The 16,972-nt window shown below is 45.1% G+C and overlaps 1 long non-coding RNA gene across 1 annotated transcript; it reads left to right on the top strand.

Annotated features, from left to right (window-relative positions):
- The first annotated feature begins 3,037 nt into the window (after nucleotides 1-3,037).
- Nucleotides 3,038-15,965, top strand: LOC123587931. Its single transcript, XR_006707618.1, has 3 exons — nucleotides 3,038-3,764; nucleotides 3,840-4,054; nucleotides 15,787-15,965. It is a non-coding gene; the product is annotated as an uncharacterized LOC123587931 (long non-coding RNA).
- The last annotated feature ends 1,007 nt before the right edge of the window (nucleotides 15,966-16,972 follow it).

Below are 16,972 nucleotides of genomic sequence, written 5' to 3'. Positions count from 1 at the left end.
AGTTTCAAACAGTAATTACAACCAAGATCATTGCTAGAAAGAGAAGCGCAGGCTGAGGTGGGCTCTAAGATGTAACTGAAGGGCCTAACCCATTTTAGGGAGGTGGGGGGAGGGGACAAGCAAGCTGCCCTCTAGACACCTGAAGGGTGAGTTGGACTCAGCCAGTCAATGGCAGAACAGGCATGGAGGGCAGAGGGGGAGGTATTCCAGTCAGAGGGAATAGCAGCCTTTGAGTCTGGACCGCGCTAAAGAAGTCACATCAACTTTCACTGTTGTGAGCATCAGGATGTGCCATCCTGGATGTGGCTGCCGAGGTCTCCCTGGTAAAGCAGGTTTTATGCTCTTCTGAGGGCAATGAAATGCCACGGGGGTTGGGTAAGAATAGGAATGGCATGATCACTTTTCTGATTGTATGGAGAATGGAATGTGAGAGAGAATGAAATTTTTTCTTTTGGAATCTGCTTCCAAGCCCTCTCCCTTAGCAAATGGTTTGTCTTTCCAGAGTCTACCTCTTTTATGTGGTCTTTCCTGGCCCCATCAGGCCAAGTAATCACTCCATCTTCTCCACATCCTCATCCCAGAAACTGCAAAATTCCACTTTAATATCTATTACACTGAATTGTGAATTCTTATTCTACCAGTCTCCCCTCACTGGATTATCTGGGCAAAGACCTAATTGTTTGGAGGGGGAGGGGGGGTGTTGTTGTTGCTGTCATTGTTGGGTTGTGTTGTGTTGTTTTCTTTTGATCTCTGTGCCCTTGAGACCCAGCAGAAATCCTGAACCTGGCAGACAGCCAATAAATATCTATTAGTTACTGATTAAATTAATTAAATACTGAAATCTCTAAGGAATTTCCTGTGGTTGACCTCTCTCTGGAGCTGCATCCTCATACGCATACAGCAGTGTCTGAATTTTATCTCAAAGACTGACAGAGATCCTTTCAAACCTTCATTGATAGATTCCCAGTACAAGCCAGAGCCCGCTGACCCAGAAAAAGAGCTTTATGTTAGCAGGAATGAAGGGCACAGTGGGGGGTGCAGCAGCACAAGGGCCAGTTGTTTTGGGGCAACTCAAGCCCAAATTTAAAAAAATCTTACAGTGAGACTGATACTCTACAGTGAATGTGTTTAGGTTAAAGAGGGATGGGAGTACAAAGTCTTTCTAGTGGCTGTGAGCAAGAAACAAAAAAGGGCAGATAGCTTCGGTGGCCCAGGTTCAAGGCCAATGACTACTGCCAGCCCCTTTGCCAGGCTTTTCACTCTCCGTGCACTGGACCAAAGAACAGGAGCCCCACATGTTCGCCTACACAGGAAGGGAGACACACACCCTGCCACATTTACATTCCTGTGTGCACATGGTGTTTTCAAGTCCTGGGATGTGATGTTGATGAAAGACAGTTAATTCAATTTCTATGGAGAAATTGATTAATGGACTGGATTAAAAGAAGTCCCTTGTGTCCGCAGCCTTTGCCCGGCATACCAATTCTGTGTTATCTCCCTGGCTTTCTCCTTCCCTCCTCACTTGCCACTTTGACAATACACACTGGGGCCCAGCAGGAGAAGGAGGGAGGAGAGGAAAGATGAGAAGCCACAGATTAGGGCCGGAGCACACCTCTATATTTAATTAGTTCTCTTAATATTTTTAAAAATAATAAAAGAGCCCTGTGGGGGATATACTGATCTAGGGATTGTTCTAGTGATTGGCAGATGTTCTGGAGCAGGGACTCTGCCAGAGAGTCCTTCAAGGCCTTTCAACCTTCTCTTCAGTGGGAAGGAGAGAAGGCACATCCCTGCCCACCCGGAATACAGCAGAAGTCACAGCCTCCTTGAAAGGCCCACCGGTGTGAGGGCAAGACCCAGAGTCACACCAAGCCCTTTCCCAGGCTGCCCTCTCAGACCTCCAGGTCCCAGGCCAGCAGCCAGAGAACACTGGGCCTACAAATGCTCGGGCCAAGGAGGGCCACGCAGCTCACTCCCGGGCGAGGAGTTGCCTGGGCTCACACTCACCTGGTGACGTTGGGAAAAGCACGGGAAGCAGGGGACAGACAACGTGACCCCAGAGAGCCCTTCCTGACCTCAGCTTTGTGGGGGCAGTATTCATAGCACCTTTTACTCTCAGAACCTTGTGCTTTTCACCGGCCTCCCAAATCTGTGATCAGCTTTCACTCTACATTCTGAATCATAAAAGTGAGACCGGGTGCTGTGGTCTGAATGTCTGTGTCGTCCCAAAACCCATATGTTGAAGCTCTGACCCACAATGTGCTGGTATCAGGAGGTAGGGCCTTTGGGTGGTGAGTAGATCAGAGGGTGGAGTGCTCATAATGGGATTAGACCTTTGAAATCGGCTAGTGCCTTGATCTTGGACTTCCCACCTTCAGAATGTGAGCAATATATTGCCATCGTTTAAGCTACCCAGGCTATGGTATTTTACCCAAATGGACAAAAAGACACCCAGAGAAATTATTTCATCAATGTAAAGAAATCAATAAATATGCTATCCTTTCTGTATGTACTTGATGTGCCTACTTTCACAGTGTAACTGATTGCAAGGAAGTTCACCTTAGGATAATAACACAAGACAGGTACATTAGTGGGCACCACCTCCTGACTCCGCCCTTCCCATCCCCCATTAGAAATGGGATCCATCAAGTGTCTTTATTAATAACCTAGTCCTCTGGCTTTAGTTAAGAACAACCTGCTCTGGCTTTTGATTAATGTTCGTTGTGGCTGTGCTAAGGTTTCCTGTACCTCGGTGGCAAGAAGGGAGCCCACGGAGCTCCAGCAGACGTGTCTGGTAGGTCTCACACACACACACAAGCTGATGAATAATTTATTCAAATGAGTCTATGAATGTTAGACAATATTGCATTATAAAATAAATCAATTATGATTTAAAAAAAAGAAATCTCAGTTTGTTGAAAAACATTGCAAACACAGGCGATTTTCTCTTTATTAAAAAAAGTGAAATCTCATTTCAATAAGAATCTGTTACAACAGCTACAGAGCCATTTCAGTGACTCCTTAATAGAATGCCCCCCTAAACAAACTACATCTGCCAGATGCCTGCTTTACCTTTTTCAATTAAAATTCTGCTCCCATTGTTGGAAGGTTAACTTTGAACTTACAAGGCTATGTAGCTCACTAGGGTATGAAGTTAGTTGCCTGTAAATATGCATAAATTAGCATCATTTATCCCATATGGAGTTTCCAACAAGAACTATGAGTGCCTCTCTAAATATCTGGATGGATCACCTTTTTTCCAATACCAGAAGAAGGAAAATATCATTCAAGAATGCTAAGAATCTCAGGGGTTTACATTTTTGAGAGAAAAAAAAAATAACTCAATTTTGGCTACAGTTAAAATGCAGGAGGGAGTAGAGGATTCTGCACTCATTCATTAAATAATGGAATCTCCATTAATTCACTCAAGAAACTTTACGGCTTGCCTTGTACCTATCTAGCCTGTGCATAGCCCTGAGGCAGGTGCTGAGATATACCAGTGCCTGCCACCAGAGAGCTCACAGGTGTCCCTGCACACCTGGCACCCACTGTCTGCCCTGACCAGCCTGCTGTGGGCAGGGGGACACGCTATGAGATGATCTCATAATCCTGGAGATCTATGACTCATAATTCACCCCCTTGTGTTAAGCAAGAACTTTTCCCATGTGAGTGTTTATAAATTACAGTGTCTGGAAAGATAACTTGACAAGTTATCTTGACACACCTTAAAGCCATACATAGAAGCCAGGATAGATGAAGGAAAGGTAAAGACCCCCAAAATAGGGGCTTTGGGGCCATCATTGAAGACAAACTTTATTCACTGTATAATCTTGCTTCAGGTGGACTGGGTTCTCTCTGCCCTTTCACAAAGGAAGTGACTCAAGATACCTGATATACTCTCAACCCTCAGAAAATGAACCTCTTTCCATTCACTTGATCCCACCAGTCACAAAGCACTGACTCTGTCATGCACCAGAGGGGCAACATGAATAAGAAGTGTTTACACTCTGAAGGAGCCAACCCAACCAAAGTGAGAGATTCAGACATGGAACAGGTGAGTGGTGTGGCAGCTGGAGCTGCTGGGAGGAAACCCCTGGCCCAGGTCCCTCGCCTCCCCCCAGGAGGCACTGTCAGAGGGGAACCTGGAAGCAAGGGCAGGAGTGAGCCAGGGCCCAGCACAGGCAGAGGTGTGGGAGGAAAAAAGCACTGGCAGAGGTATGCAGGTGGGCCAAGCTCCTTCTGGAAGCCAGGCAGGAAGAATGCAAATGCAGAGGCAAGGACTGGGGAAGGTCTTAGATGGAAGTCTAAGGGAAGGGAGTCATCTCTGTACCTAGCCACCACTCTCCCCATCTCTAAATTCCTCCACCCTGTGGCTCTTGTTCACCTAATGGTTTGCAACAATCCTCATACCTTTGTTTTCTCTCGTTTGGCTTTACCCAGAGGTTCAGTGGTATGCTGGAAACCACCTAGCCTGATGTGTGACAGATTATGTGCTGGAGAGAAGGGATGGTTCAAACAGGAAGTATTCTGGGCTCTAGAAAGCTCCCCAAAGGAGAAGGAGGCCATGATTTATCCTGGGGCATACAAAAAACAGTGAGGACTGAATGTGACTTCTTAGGTGTCTCTGCACACCTGGGTTTGGGTAGTTTAGGCAATCATTTCTGGTTAACTGATATGTGGGTCAATAGAAGCCAGGGGCCCTTCGGTTAGGGTTTGGGGAGGTGTCTGTCTTCACAGCAGACCTCTAACCAGTGACAAGGGATGGGGACCCAGGTCTATGCTCTGGGAAAGCACAGGACAAGTCCAGCAGGCATTATTGCCTCAGGTCCATGGGCTGGGGTTCATGGCTTGAGGAAACCTAGCCAAGATGCTCATATTGCAAATGAGTAGACAGACCCAGAGAGGAAATGGGAGAAGGGCATTGAGTGTACATGTTGTTTCAATCAAACCTTAAGCTCCATAAAATCACGAAACATCCCTATTATACCTCTTTGAATATCCACATTACTGGACACAAAATAATAATCAATAAAGAAATGTGACGTCATCACTTTCCTGCTTAAAATCTTCCAGCAGCTCCCCATTACTCACAGAACAAAGTTGAACTACCCTGTCATCATCTGGACTCTATTTCTCCAGCCTCAAATCCTACCCTCTCAGGCACTATGCTCCCAAACCAGCACCCCAGGCCTACATGTCCCCACCCAAATATGCACACATCCTTATACCCACACTGCTCTCATACATGCAGTCCCTTCTCTGGCTCTACCTTCCAGCCAGTCTGAACTAGTTCCAGTCCTTTGAACATGCCAGAATTTCTCATGCCTCCAAGCTTTGCACAAGATCATCTCTCTGTTTCAGGGACTCTCTCCTCACCCCGATGCAATCCTTTATTGTGTTGAGAAATTCCTGCTTGTCCTTAAAGACCCAGGTCAGAGAGCACCTTGTCTGAGAATCCTACTCTGTGCTCTGATAATTCCTGTCCAGCAAATGCCTCTATCACACAATTTACCACACTGAGCAGCTTCTTCCTCCACAGTCTGAGTACCAGAACTGGAATCATGGTGTTCATCTCTGAATAAGCATAGGGATGGATGGATGGATGGATGGATGGATGGATAGCACAAATTCGAGTTGGATTGAATAGTCACTATTCAACAATCATGTGTCATAGGAGACAGAGAGAAGGCAAAACTTCCCACCCACAAGGTCTGAACCTGAATATCTCTCCTCTCCCCCTGCACCATTCCCTGGCCTCTCTAGGGGGCTCTTACATTTGTGAACAGAAGTAGAAGAGGAATTTCCAGAGTCGTAGTTATGCCTCAGCAGGAGTCTGGTCCTAGATGTTCAAGTACTAAACTACATCCTAAAAATGAGTTTGACTGCTCAGTCTATTCCCACTGGCCTTCATTGGCTGCAGGCTTAGCAGGGACCCCAGGCCTGCAATACTGCAGCCATTAGCTCAGATTCCATTATGGAGAAGGAAGCAAACATTTTCAGAATAAATGAAATAGAGAAATAAAAGAGAAATAAAAGAATTCTTAAGGGAATCTAGAGGAAAGGGCGGATCGCTTTATCTAGAGAGCTTTTCTCCAGATTTGGAAGGATAGGGAGGAAGGAAGATGATATTATGCAGCATTCCCCGTGTGGCAAGTGCCTTCACACATATTCCTCATTAAACAATCCTCACCACCAGCCTGTGAAGTCAGCACAATTCTTTTTCACAAATGAAGAAAATGAGGTTCGGTGACCCACAGGAGATGACCTCAGGGTACAACCATGCAGCAGGAGTTCCAAAATTCAAACCTAGGGGCAACTCCACCAAGTGTAAGGAAAAGGAGTGTTTCTTCCTGCCAGGAATATGGCTTTGCCAAGTGACAGGCTATAAAAGACACTCTTTACTCGGATAAAACAGCACTTCCCAAGGTTTTGTCTCAGCTAGGACAGCCTCCAGGTGGGTAAAACAAGTTGGAGCAAATGGCTCTGGTATCGTCCTCCATAGTATCCCCCTCCTTGGGGATCTTGCATCCCCTGGCCTGCTGCTGCCCCGTCACTGGCCTCAAGAAGCTGTTACCTGTCTTTAAAGCACTAGTTCAAACATCGGTACCAATTATGACTTCGGTTCCTCCTTGAACAACTGAGACAATTGGAATATTTGAGAAGGTTTTACCAGCTAGTATAGAAAAACAGCCCAGAAAAACAGAGGAAGCATGAAAACATTGTGGAGACCAAGGCATGAAGGTTAGGGCTTCTAATTTCTGCCAGAGTGACTCCATACCATGGTTACAGGCCCATCCCTTTAAGGGCTCTCCAGGGACAACCTACAACTAAGTAAGGCCAGGGCACCCCACAGAAGACAGGGATGGCCTGGACCACCCCAGGTGGCAGGAGGCAGCATTTCAGACTCAGGTGTAAGGCAGACCCAAAGCAGTAGTCCCTGGGACAGAGAAGAAGGCCTGGAGGTCAGAGCAGCTGACGAAGGTCCCTCCCCAGACCTCCTGCACTGGTTCCTGTGATGCAGAAGTATAGGCCTCATCATGTCCTCCCAAACTTAATGCCCTCTGTGCTTCTGTATCACCTAATGTGCCTACAAGCCTTACGGGACATCCCCTTTGTACTAGTTAGGGTTCTCCAGAGAAACTGGGCCAGCAAGATGTGTGTGCCATTTGTGCATATGTGCATGAGTGTGTGGGGAGCAAGAGATTCATCACAAGGAATTGGCTCATGTGATTCTGGAGGCTGAGAAGTCCCAATATTTGCAGCCATTGAGTTGGAGACCCAGGAGAGCCAAAAGTGTAGTTCTAATCTAAGGTCAAAGTCCTGAGAACCAGGAGAGCTGAAGGTATATGTTCCAATCTAAAAGCCAGAAGCCTAGAGATTCAAGGAGAGCCAGTGTTTTAGTTCAAGTCCAAGGGCAGAAAAAGACTGGTGTCCCAGCTCAGAGCATTCAAGTAGGAGGAGTTCTCCATGCTCACTGGAGGCCAGCCCCTGTGTTCTATTCAGGCTTTCAACTAATTGTATGGGGCTCAGCCAAATTAGAGAGGGCCATCTACTTTCCCCAGGCTACCGATTCAAGCATTAATCTCATCCAGAAACACCCGGACACACCCAGAATGACCGAATAACAGCTGGGCACCCTGTGGCCCAGTCAAGTTGACACACAAAATGAATTACCACAGGTAATTCAGCTGTGGTAATTCAGCAGCTACCCCTCTTTCAGCTCCTACAACTCACATCCCCTGACCAAGGCACCTGGTCTCATACCCCTGGCCTTTGCATATGTTTTCCTATATGGGACATTCTTCTCTCCATTATTTCCCCCTTGAACTCCTACACATACATCAAGACCCAGTTCATGGGTGGCTTCTCTGACTCCTCACTCTGTCTTTCCCCTGTGGTGTCAGAGCGGCTAAGTTCAGTTCAATAAGCTTTCATTAAAAACTTCCTCTACTATATGTTAGAATATGTAGAGTACTATAGTACTATAGTATAGTAGAGTACTATATGTAAGCATGACTTAAGATGGATCAATACCCCTGTTCCCTCTGCATCTATAGTAATGGAAGAAAAGGTCATGACAAAAGATAATTTCTGAATAAGATAACAGGCATCTAGCCTAGCCTGGTGAGGTGAGTGGGGAGGAGTCTTTCTGGAGGAGAAGATTAATGAACCAAGTCTGGAAGTCAGAATAAGTACAACGAATAGGAAGAAAATTGACATTTCATGTTTAGAAAACAACACAAACCACAGTGAAAGATATGAGCCCACCTATCTGTGTAGCAGGAACGTGGGGCCAAGTGAAAGAGGCTATTGGGGCAGATGCTGATGCTAGACCAGGTCATCAAACACTTATAAGCCATGCAGAGGACGCTGGCCTTTATCCCAGCATAGATAAGGGCAATGCCTTAGGCAATTATCCCGCTGAGCTTTAGGATCTGTCCATATATGTGGCTTACCATGAGAATGAGTTTCTAGGGAAAAAGGACTCTGTCTTAGTCACCCTGTAGCCCTACCATTCAGCCCAGTGCCTGGTACAAATGAGTTTTCAATAAGGTTTCATGCAATAGATAAGTGGATGGATGGATGGATGGATGGATTGGATGGATGAAGACAAGGGTCTCATTTGGTCTTCGCAGAAATGTAAGGATATGAGTAAGGGAGTAGTTCCTATTTTACTGGTGGGGAAGCTGAGGCACAGGGAGGTAAATGATTTGCCTAGTCTCTGAGTATATTTCTGTCCTGAGTCCCCACCCAGGATTTCTCCTCTGCAGGAGCTGCTCCTCTGCAGGAGAGACTCAGGAGGCATGCAGCTGCCACAGCCCCTGGCCTGAGACCTGCCTGCCAGCCCGAGGCTGCATCCACCGTGACCAAACCAGTTTAGGAAAAAGAGGGTCTCTGAGCTTCCCACCACTGCTTTTTCTTTAGAGGTTAAATGGCAGAGCCATGAACATTACAGGATTTTTCTCTATCACACATTTAGGTTCCCTTTCCAAAACAGGTAGATTCTTGCCAAGTTTACTCCTGATTTCTTCCTTCTTCCCAGGTATCTTTGTCTTTGTTAGCTGCACTTGCTTGTGTCCCCTGATCTTTCTGCTCCTCTTTCTCTTTCCTTTTCATCCTCTTTTCCCTCCCCTTTTTTTTCTTTCTGTCCCCCTCTAGTACAGTTATCGCATCCTGCTAAGTCTGCCTTTTTAAAACTCCTGGTTCTGCCCTAGCATTTGCTTGAACCTCAAGGAGCTGTCTGCTAGACCTTTGCTTCTCCAGAGCCCTGGCTATGACCTCACCATCCCGTGGCTGCCCCTGCCAGAACTGAGCATAACCAGGGAGGGAGGGGCATTAGCAGTCAGTGTTGCCTGGGAGCAGTTTATGCAGCCTGGTCTCCTTGTTTCATCTAGTGGAACTGGCCATGTAATTAACTCCTCTCAATGGAGCCCACTGGTCCCCAAGCTCCCCTTACACTCACAATTTTACATTTCAAGGATGTTCCAGGGCCCACATCTGCTCCAGCAGCATGTTCAGGCTACATTCCTGCCACCGCTCAGAGTGACTAGGGTTTAGAATCAGTATCTGTTCTTTGCAGCCCAGAGTTTCCTGCCCCAGGGGCTAGAAATACTTCCCCATGAGTATTTTAGGGAGCAACTTCTCCCCAGTCTATATCCAGGGCCTCTACCCAGTTCTTACCCCACATGAAGACAGAGGAGGCAGCCAAATGCAGTATAGTGCAGTGGAGGTCAGGAAAACAAAGGACTTCAACTCACAGAGCTCCCTCCCTCAGCAGTGCAACCCCTTCACATCACAGAAATGGATTTCTTTGGAGGCTTATATTTTCCCTCTTGCAGAGCTCCTAAGAAGACCGATTCCCTCATTTTGGTCTCACTTTCTAGATCAGGAATAGTTCTTGGTTCTTTTTAGCCTTAAAGGCCCAATATGAATTTGTAGGAACTAACAATGGGGAAAGACCCAAGCAAAGAAGTTTGGGGAAAGAGGAGAGCCATGAAGGGCTATGATTGCTCCTGGTTTAAATTATGTGGCTTTGTGGGGTGCCTGGGTGGCTCAGTTGGTTGTGTCTGACTTCAGTTCAGGTCATGGTCTCATGGTTCCTGGGTTCAAGCCCTGCATCGGGGTCTGTGCTGACTGCTCAAAGCCTGGAGCCTGCTTCAGATTCTGTGTCACCCTCTCTGTCTGCCCCTTCCCCACTGACACTCTCTTTCTCTTAAAACTAGATGAACGTTAAAATTTTTTTTAAACTTATGTGGCTTTGTTCTCTGCATTATTTTTTTATTGGAATAATGCTTTGTTATCCTGCCCTTAGAGGGATGAAACAGGAGGGCATACTGTGCCCTATGCATAATAGCAGTGAGTTTAAAGATGTCAAACTTAACCCCTCAAAAGGACCCATTTTGTGGCAGAAAAACTGTGCTCTCCTAATCATGTAGGATGAGAGTAGGATTCTGACCTTGAATGTGAACATGGTGGGTCTTCTCATTTTTGTTGTTTTCCTCTTTGTTTTGACTGCTGAGACTCTCTCAGACAAGCCTGCAGTTCACCTCTAGCAATGTCCAGGATGCTGTGGCCCCCTCAGCCAGGCACTAACTTTACCCTGCCCTCATCTCACCACAGGATCCTTGCTTCCCCTCATTCCCACTGGCTTCTCTACAAACATAGATGGAGAATGTGGCAGAGTCATAGCTGCTGTGCCTGCAGGAAATCCTGGGCTGGGGTCTCACAAGACCATTCTTGATATTCACTGGCTTTCTAGAAGGATCCCTTTCTCGTCCACTCTACCACATCCCCCAGGCAAAAGAGGGCAGTGGGCAAAGAGGTCACAGAAAGCCTGCTCAGCCCATCAACTTGCCTGCATGGGCTTCAGACCTCCTTCCTCATTTACTTTCCTCTTCCCTTCTCCAAACTTTTATGACATAGTAAATTCTTTAAGGGTCAAACAGTCCTTGAAAATACCCCAAAGGTGGATAACTAAGCCAGTCCCAGCCCTAGGGCCCTGCAGGCCACCTTTGGTCCACATTTGTCAAACTTCTGAACCCCTAGAAAATCTATGGCAGGGAGGCTTCCACGGCCAACCAGAGAAAACATTTCCCCATCTCAGTACAGTGACAGCAACATCCATCACCCTGTCATTCCAGGCCCATCTATGGAAATGACTGTGAGTCATGCTTCAGGACTGAGAAGGGCTTCTGGGTTCTGAGCCACAGCACTCAGGAGGAAACACTGAGGGCAGAGGAAGAAGGTAGAGATCAGGCCCCCTCCTACCTCTATTTTGGAGTATGTATTTTGAAAACCAATTGCAGGGGAGGAGGATACAAAGAATCTTTTTAGTTGTTATTTGCTTATTACACATTTACATATAATAACATCTTGCAACTCTATTTTTATATATATGTGTATGTGTTTAAATACATATATAAAATAAAAAATATATACATATATAATAAATTTACACACACATATATGCATACACATACAGGTAAAATATACATGGTCTTTATTTGGCTGTGTATATTCTGAAGCTCTAGGATGAAGATAATATATATCTTTATCATTTTACAGAAGAAAAAGACAAAGATGGTAAGCATGGTTTACCAGAGCAACAGATTTACCTGGTGGACAAACTGAAACTATAACCCAGGTTTCCTGACCTCCACTTCAGATACACACATACCCTCAACACCTCCTCACCTGATGAAAGCAACACGCACCTTCCAGTCTATAGCTCTTCTGGGCAGCCCACAGGAGAATATGTAAGAAGATTTGGTAATAGTTTCAGGATCTAGAAACCCAGAGGCAAGAGAAAATAGACAGGTAAAAGTCATAGAGAAATACAGAAGTACAGAAAAGAAAGTAGGAAGCCAGGACTTGGAGATCAGAGACAAATTTCTACGGAGTTATTAATAATGAATTATACTACCCCTCTCAGGGGTATTGGCTTCTAATCAGCAAGTCAATTTTCTATGTCATTGCTCATTGAACATCCATCATACACCAGGCACAGAGTTGATCAATATGGAGAAAACATGGATGAATGGGGTATATTTTCTAGTCTCAAAAGGTCATCCTAATGAAGAAGACAGATAGTACTTAAACACCACTAATTGGCCCCTGATATTAATCATCTCCCTTTTTCTTAGAAGTGCAACTTAGGTTTTAGCTGGGATTAAAGACTACATTTCTCAGCTTCATCTCAAGCTTGAGCCAAAGGCATAAGCAGAAGAGATGTGTGCAAATTTTAAAGAATATGCTGAAAGGGAAAGAATATGCCCTTCCTCCTTCCAGCTGGCTGGAATATGGAAGTGAATGCTGGACCTTCAGTAGCTACTTTGACCTTGAGGTAAACTTTGGGTGAAACATATCGCACAGAAGAGCACAAAAACCAACAAGTCTAGGCCTTGATGGGGGCATGGGGAGGGATGGATAGCTACCAGCCCTGGGTCCCACTACCTCCAGGCTTCCTATATGAGTGGGGGAGCTCTATCTGCTTAATATACTTACTTTGGAGCTTTCTGTCATGCTCAGTTAAATGTAAGCCTAACTAGTCAAGCACCCAACAGATAAGTCAGACTACAGTAAGAGCTAATAGCATTGCACAGTGGGAGCAGAGCAAGGATCTATTGACTCTGCCCAGCCAGGTTAAAAAAAAGCATCACAGAGAAGATGTGTGAGTGAGTCTTTAAAATGAAGTAGGATTCCCTCTGGTAGACAAGAGGGATGGAGCATTCCAGGTAGAGGAACCACATCAGGCAAGCATGGAGACAGGAAAGCATGGGGTTTACTTAAGGAATGGGAAGTACCTAAATGCTGGTGAATTCCCTAAGTGGGGAGAGGCCTCCCCATGGCCACCTGTCCCTCCCAGGTACAGCTTGTGGGTGCAGCCCTCGCCCCCAACACCCCTGCTCACTTCTAAGTAATTACACCCCCAGTGCCTTTCTGTCTTGCAGCTGTTCCCACCAGCTGTTGTGACTGCTCTCACTACACCCCTCAAGTCCACAGGGAACAGGCTGCTGGGAAGGGAGGGCTGGGGGACTCCAGGGAGAGCTATTAAACACCTGCCGGGTCCCAGCAGAAAGGTTTAGGAAGATAATTTCTGGGCTTCCAGGTAATTTGGGTCTTGCAAAGAAAACTGCTACTTTCACAAGCACTGAGAGAGCAGAGACTCTGAAATCCAGAACACAAGGCCTCCAACCCTGTGTCAGTGATCCAACACCGCATAACAAACTACTCCAAAACCCAAAGGACTGAAACAACAACAATCTGATATTTCTCATGATGCTGTAAGCTGTCTGGACTCAGCTTGGCATCCTGCTTCCTGAGCTGCTGGCTGGAGTTATTCACATGGCTACAGTCTTAGGGCAGCTCGACTAGGGCTGGACAACTTGAGGTGGCCTCATGCACCTGCTTGATGGTTAGTTCTGCTGGCAGGCAGGGCCTCTGTCTCTACACTATTTTCTCAGAAGGATAGTCAGACTTCTTTTCAAGGTAGTTTGTGCCCCCAAGAGGGGGTTTAGGCAGGACGTAGTCTGCAAGTTCTCTTCCACCTTAGTCTATTGGTCCAAGCAAGATAAAGGGCCAGCTTAGATTCAAGGAGAGGGGAAAGAGATTCCACCTCTTTATGAAAGAAATGGCAAAGTCACATTGCAAGACAGTAAGAAACCATCCACAGTGGAAGGATTTTTGTGGCATCTTTAGAAACAATCTACCCTTTGACCACAATGATTCATATCCCTTGAATGTACTCATAAAACTCTGACCCCCAAAAGGGCCTAATCCCATTACAGTACCTGCTTGAAGTTCAGAACCCTATCATCATCTGAATCAGATCCAGATATGGATGAGAATCCTTGCATGCAATTTCTTAGATGTGAACTAAAAGACCACTTACCTGCTTCTACACTGCCAACATACAACATGCCCAGGGATGGCAGCCTCCAGTGCTAACTTCCTTCCTCTCTTCCAGCCTCTACTAACAATCTCTTTGCTATCCTTTCAGCCTTTGCCAGTCACATGTTTTAACATTAGTTATGGTAACTATCCATTCCAGGTACCAATTTCTAGAGGCTGAAAAATGGGTAATTCATGTTATGTACAAGTAGAATGCTTGGCAAAACTGTGTACTATGGTGCCGTGGAATGTAGAAATGATTCCTAACTGTATTAGTAAGTATTCCCAGAGAAACATAAACAAAGGAAAGATACCCCTATATTTGAAGAGATTTATTAGAAGGAATTGGCTGATGCAACTATGGAGGCTGAGAACTCTGACAACTCACTGTCTGCAAGATGGAGACCCAGGAAAGCCCATGGTATAATTCTAGTCCAAGGCTGCAGGCTTGTGAACCAGGGAAGCCAATGGTATCAATCCCAGTCCGAGGGCAGAGGGTTGATGTAGCAGCTCATGCAGGCATACAGAAAACAAAAAGGGGTGAATTCTTCCTCCCTCCACCTTTTTGTTCTATTCAGACCCTCGATGGATTGGATGAGGTCTGCCCATACTGGGGAGGACCATATGCTTTACTGGATTCACCAATTAATTTTTAATCTCATCCAGAAACATCCTTACAAACGTATCCAGAAATAATGTTTAATCTGGGCACCACTTGGCCTACTCAAGTTGATACAAAATACTGACCATCACGTTAATGAACTTGTAGATCTAGCTGAAGAGATTTCCAGGCAGAGTGTAGAAAGTGCCATTTAACTTTAATTGCATGAAGTACATGAAGAGAGAAATGAGCTAAATAATGAACCACTTTCAGTTTTCAAGGAGAATTTAGATAAAATGTAGAGAGCTTAAGGTAGTATCTCCAGCCAGCCAAAGACTTCTGAAGTAAGGAATGGCTGCGGAGAATAGGTCAAATCAAGAGCATGGCCTTTAAACCCTTTGTTAAGGACTCAGGAAGATTTAACACCATGCATCATAGGCCCTTTCAGCATGACTAAAGGCTTTCTAAGAATTCACAGTACCATGACTCACAGCTCAAGATGGAGACAGTCCTGCCTCAGAAGAAATGTCAACTCTGGCATTATCAAATGGACTGGACAATAATCTCATACATAGAAAACTCATGAAGCCTTTAGAGGAACTGTATCAATTCTTCCAAAAATAAAGGACAGTTCAGAATGAAAAGAGACCTCTGCCCCCATTCTAACTTTCTATATGCAGGAAGCAGATTCAAAAAGCTTCTCAACTAAAAGTATGGGCCGTTCTTTCCAGAAAAGGAAGGACATCTCAGAACACAGAGCCAATAATCCAAAGGACAGAACCAAAATGCAAAGGACGGAGACAAGAGCTAAGAACTTTAAGGGATGAAGAGACCACTCCAAGGAAGCAAAACTGGGCTCAAGTTAAAGAAAATTATGGGCTCCTCGAACTGGGGGGACAGGCAACATGTGTGTGACTGGATTTCAGAGTTTCTGGAAACCAGCATACACATCCTGCCCTCCACCTTTTGTCTGGGTATGTCTGCCTACTGGGACTGTCCTTTCTCTGCCTCTCTATTGTTTATTGGTACATTGTAAATGGGGTGTGTAAGTAGTAGATAACTTGCCTTTTTAATTTTCAGTTCTTAATCATTAGTCACCCGATGGATTCAGCAATACACAAGGGAACTCATCTATATCTGGACCTGATGCAAAACACAAGATCAAGGACATAACTCTTATACTATGGTGGACTAAGGCTTTAGAAGTTTTCTGAATGGAATGTGGTAGAAGTGACATTTGGGAACTTCTGAGTAGGCCTTAAAACATCTTAAAGCTTCTTATTTTATCCTCTTAGAACCCCAAGTCATCATGTAAAGAAGTCCAGGCTACCCTGATAGAGAAGCCAAGAAGAGAGAATCAAGATGCCCCAGCCAAAAACCAGCACCAACAGGTTAAAAGGAACCCCCCACTGTCTTAAAGGTTGAATGCAGCTACCTGAGTGAGTCTAGGCAAGACCATCAGACCTGCTGGCCAATCCACAGGATCACAAGGAATAATAAATAGTTATTGTTTCAGGTAAGCCACCAAGTTTTAGGAGGTGGTTTATCACACAGGATTCTGATACCTACATAGTCTTCCTGCCCATTTTGTAGTGTAACTCTGCTGGATTAGATGGAAAATGGTAGATATAGAATGCCATTGGTGGAAAGGGACTCAGGGTTACTGAGAAAAAAAGATTTCACAATTTATTTCTTCCTGCAGGACTGGGAAGACTCCATGTAATCTTAGCAAAGTCAGAAATGACACAACACTCTCATTTTACAGATAAGGACACAGATACAGAAAATGATTTGTTCATTTTCTGCAGGATGGTTGGATCTAAGAGCTTATGGGTCCAAGTTTATAGCAAATACAGGACTAAAATCCTGACTTCTAATCTAAGACCCTTCTTGGTACCTACAGGGTCTTAGCCAAGAAATTCTTTCATGGGAAAAGTGGAGTGTTGAAAATTTTTCCATATATCCTTCACCATTTCAAAATATATTTGACTGAGGCTCATATAAATCCAACAAACATTAGTTTAAAGAAGTAGGGTTCATTTCCTCAGGTAATAAGATATTCAGAGAAAGCAGTGCAGGGGAAGTTCAGCTTCTCAAAACTTTCACCAGGGAACTAGGATTCTCCTATCTTTTCACTCTGTCATCCTTAATGTGGAGCTTTCGTTCCCATTCTCTGAAAAAATGGCACACCTTCAGGCACTGTTTTCCCATCACAAAGCAAGAATTAGAGAGCTAGGCTAAAATATCAGACAAAATCTTTCTTCTTAAAGACCTGGTGTATCCAGGAATGGAAGCTCTCCCTGGGACTTCTGCAAATACCCAGTTGTCCATAATGATGTCACATGGCAATCAGATGACAAGAGAGGTTAGAAATGTAGGGTTTTGCTTTCTAGAGTCTATCAGACAAGGAAGAAAGAAGCGAAATCGGTCTTAAGTGAATCAACCAGTAGTATTTGTCATATATCTTCCAAAAGAGGGAGC

The sequence above is a fragment of the Leopardus geoffroyi genome, chromosome B1, assembly GCF_018350155.1.
Source record: "Leopardus geoffroyi isolate Oge1 chromosome B1, O.geoffroyi_Oge1_pat1.0, whole genome shotgun sequence".
Classification (NCBI taxonomy): domain Eukaryota; kingdom Metazoa; phylum Chordata; class Mammalia; order Carnivora; family Felidae; genus Leopardus; species Leopardus geoffroyi.
This window is presented reverse-complemented; position numbering and strand designations above follow the sequence as displayed.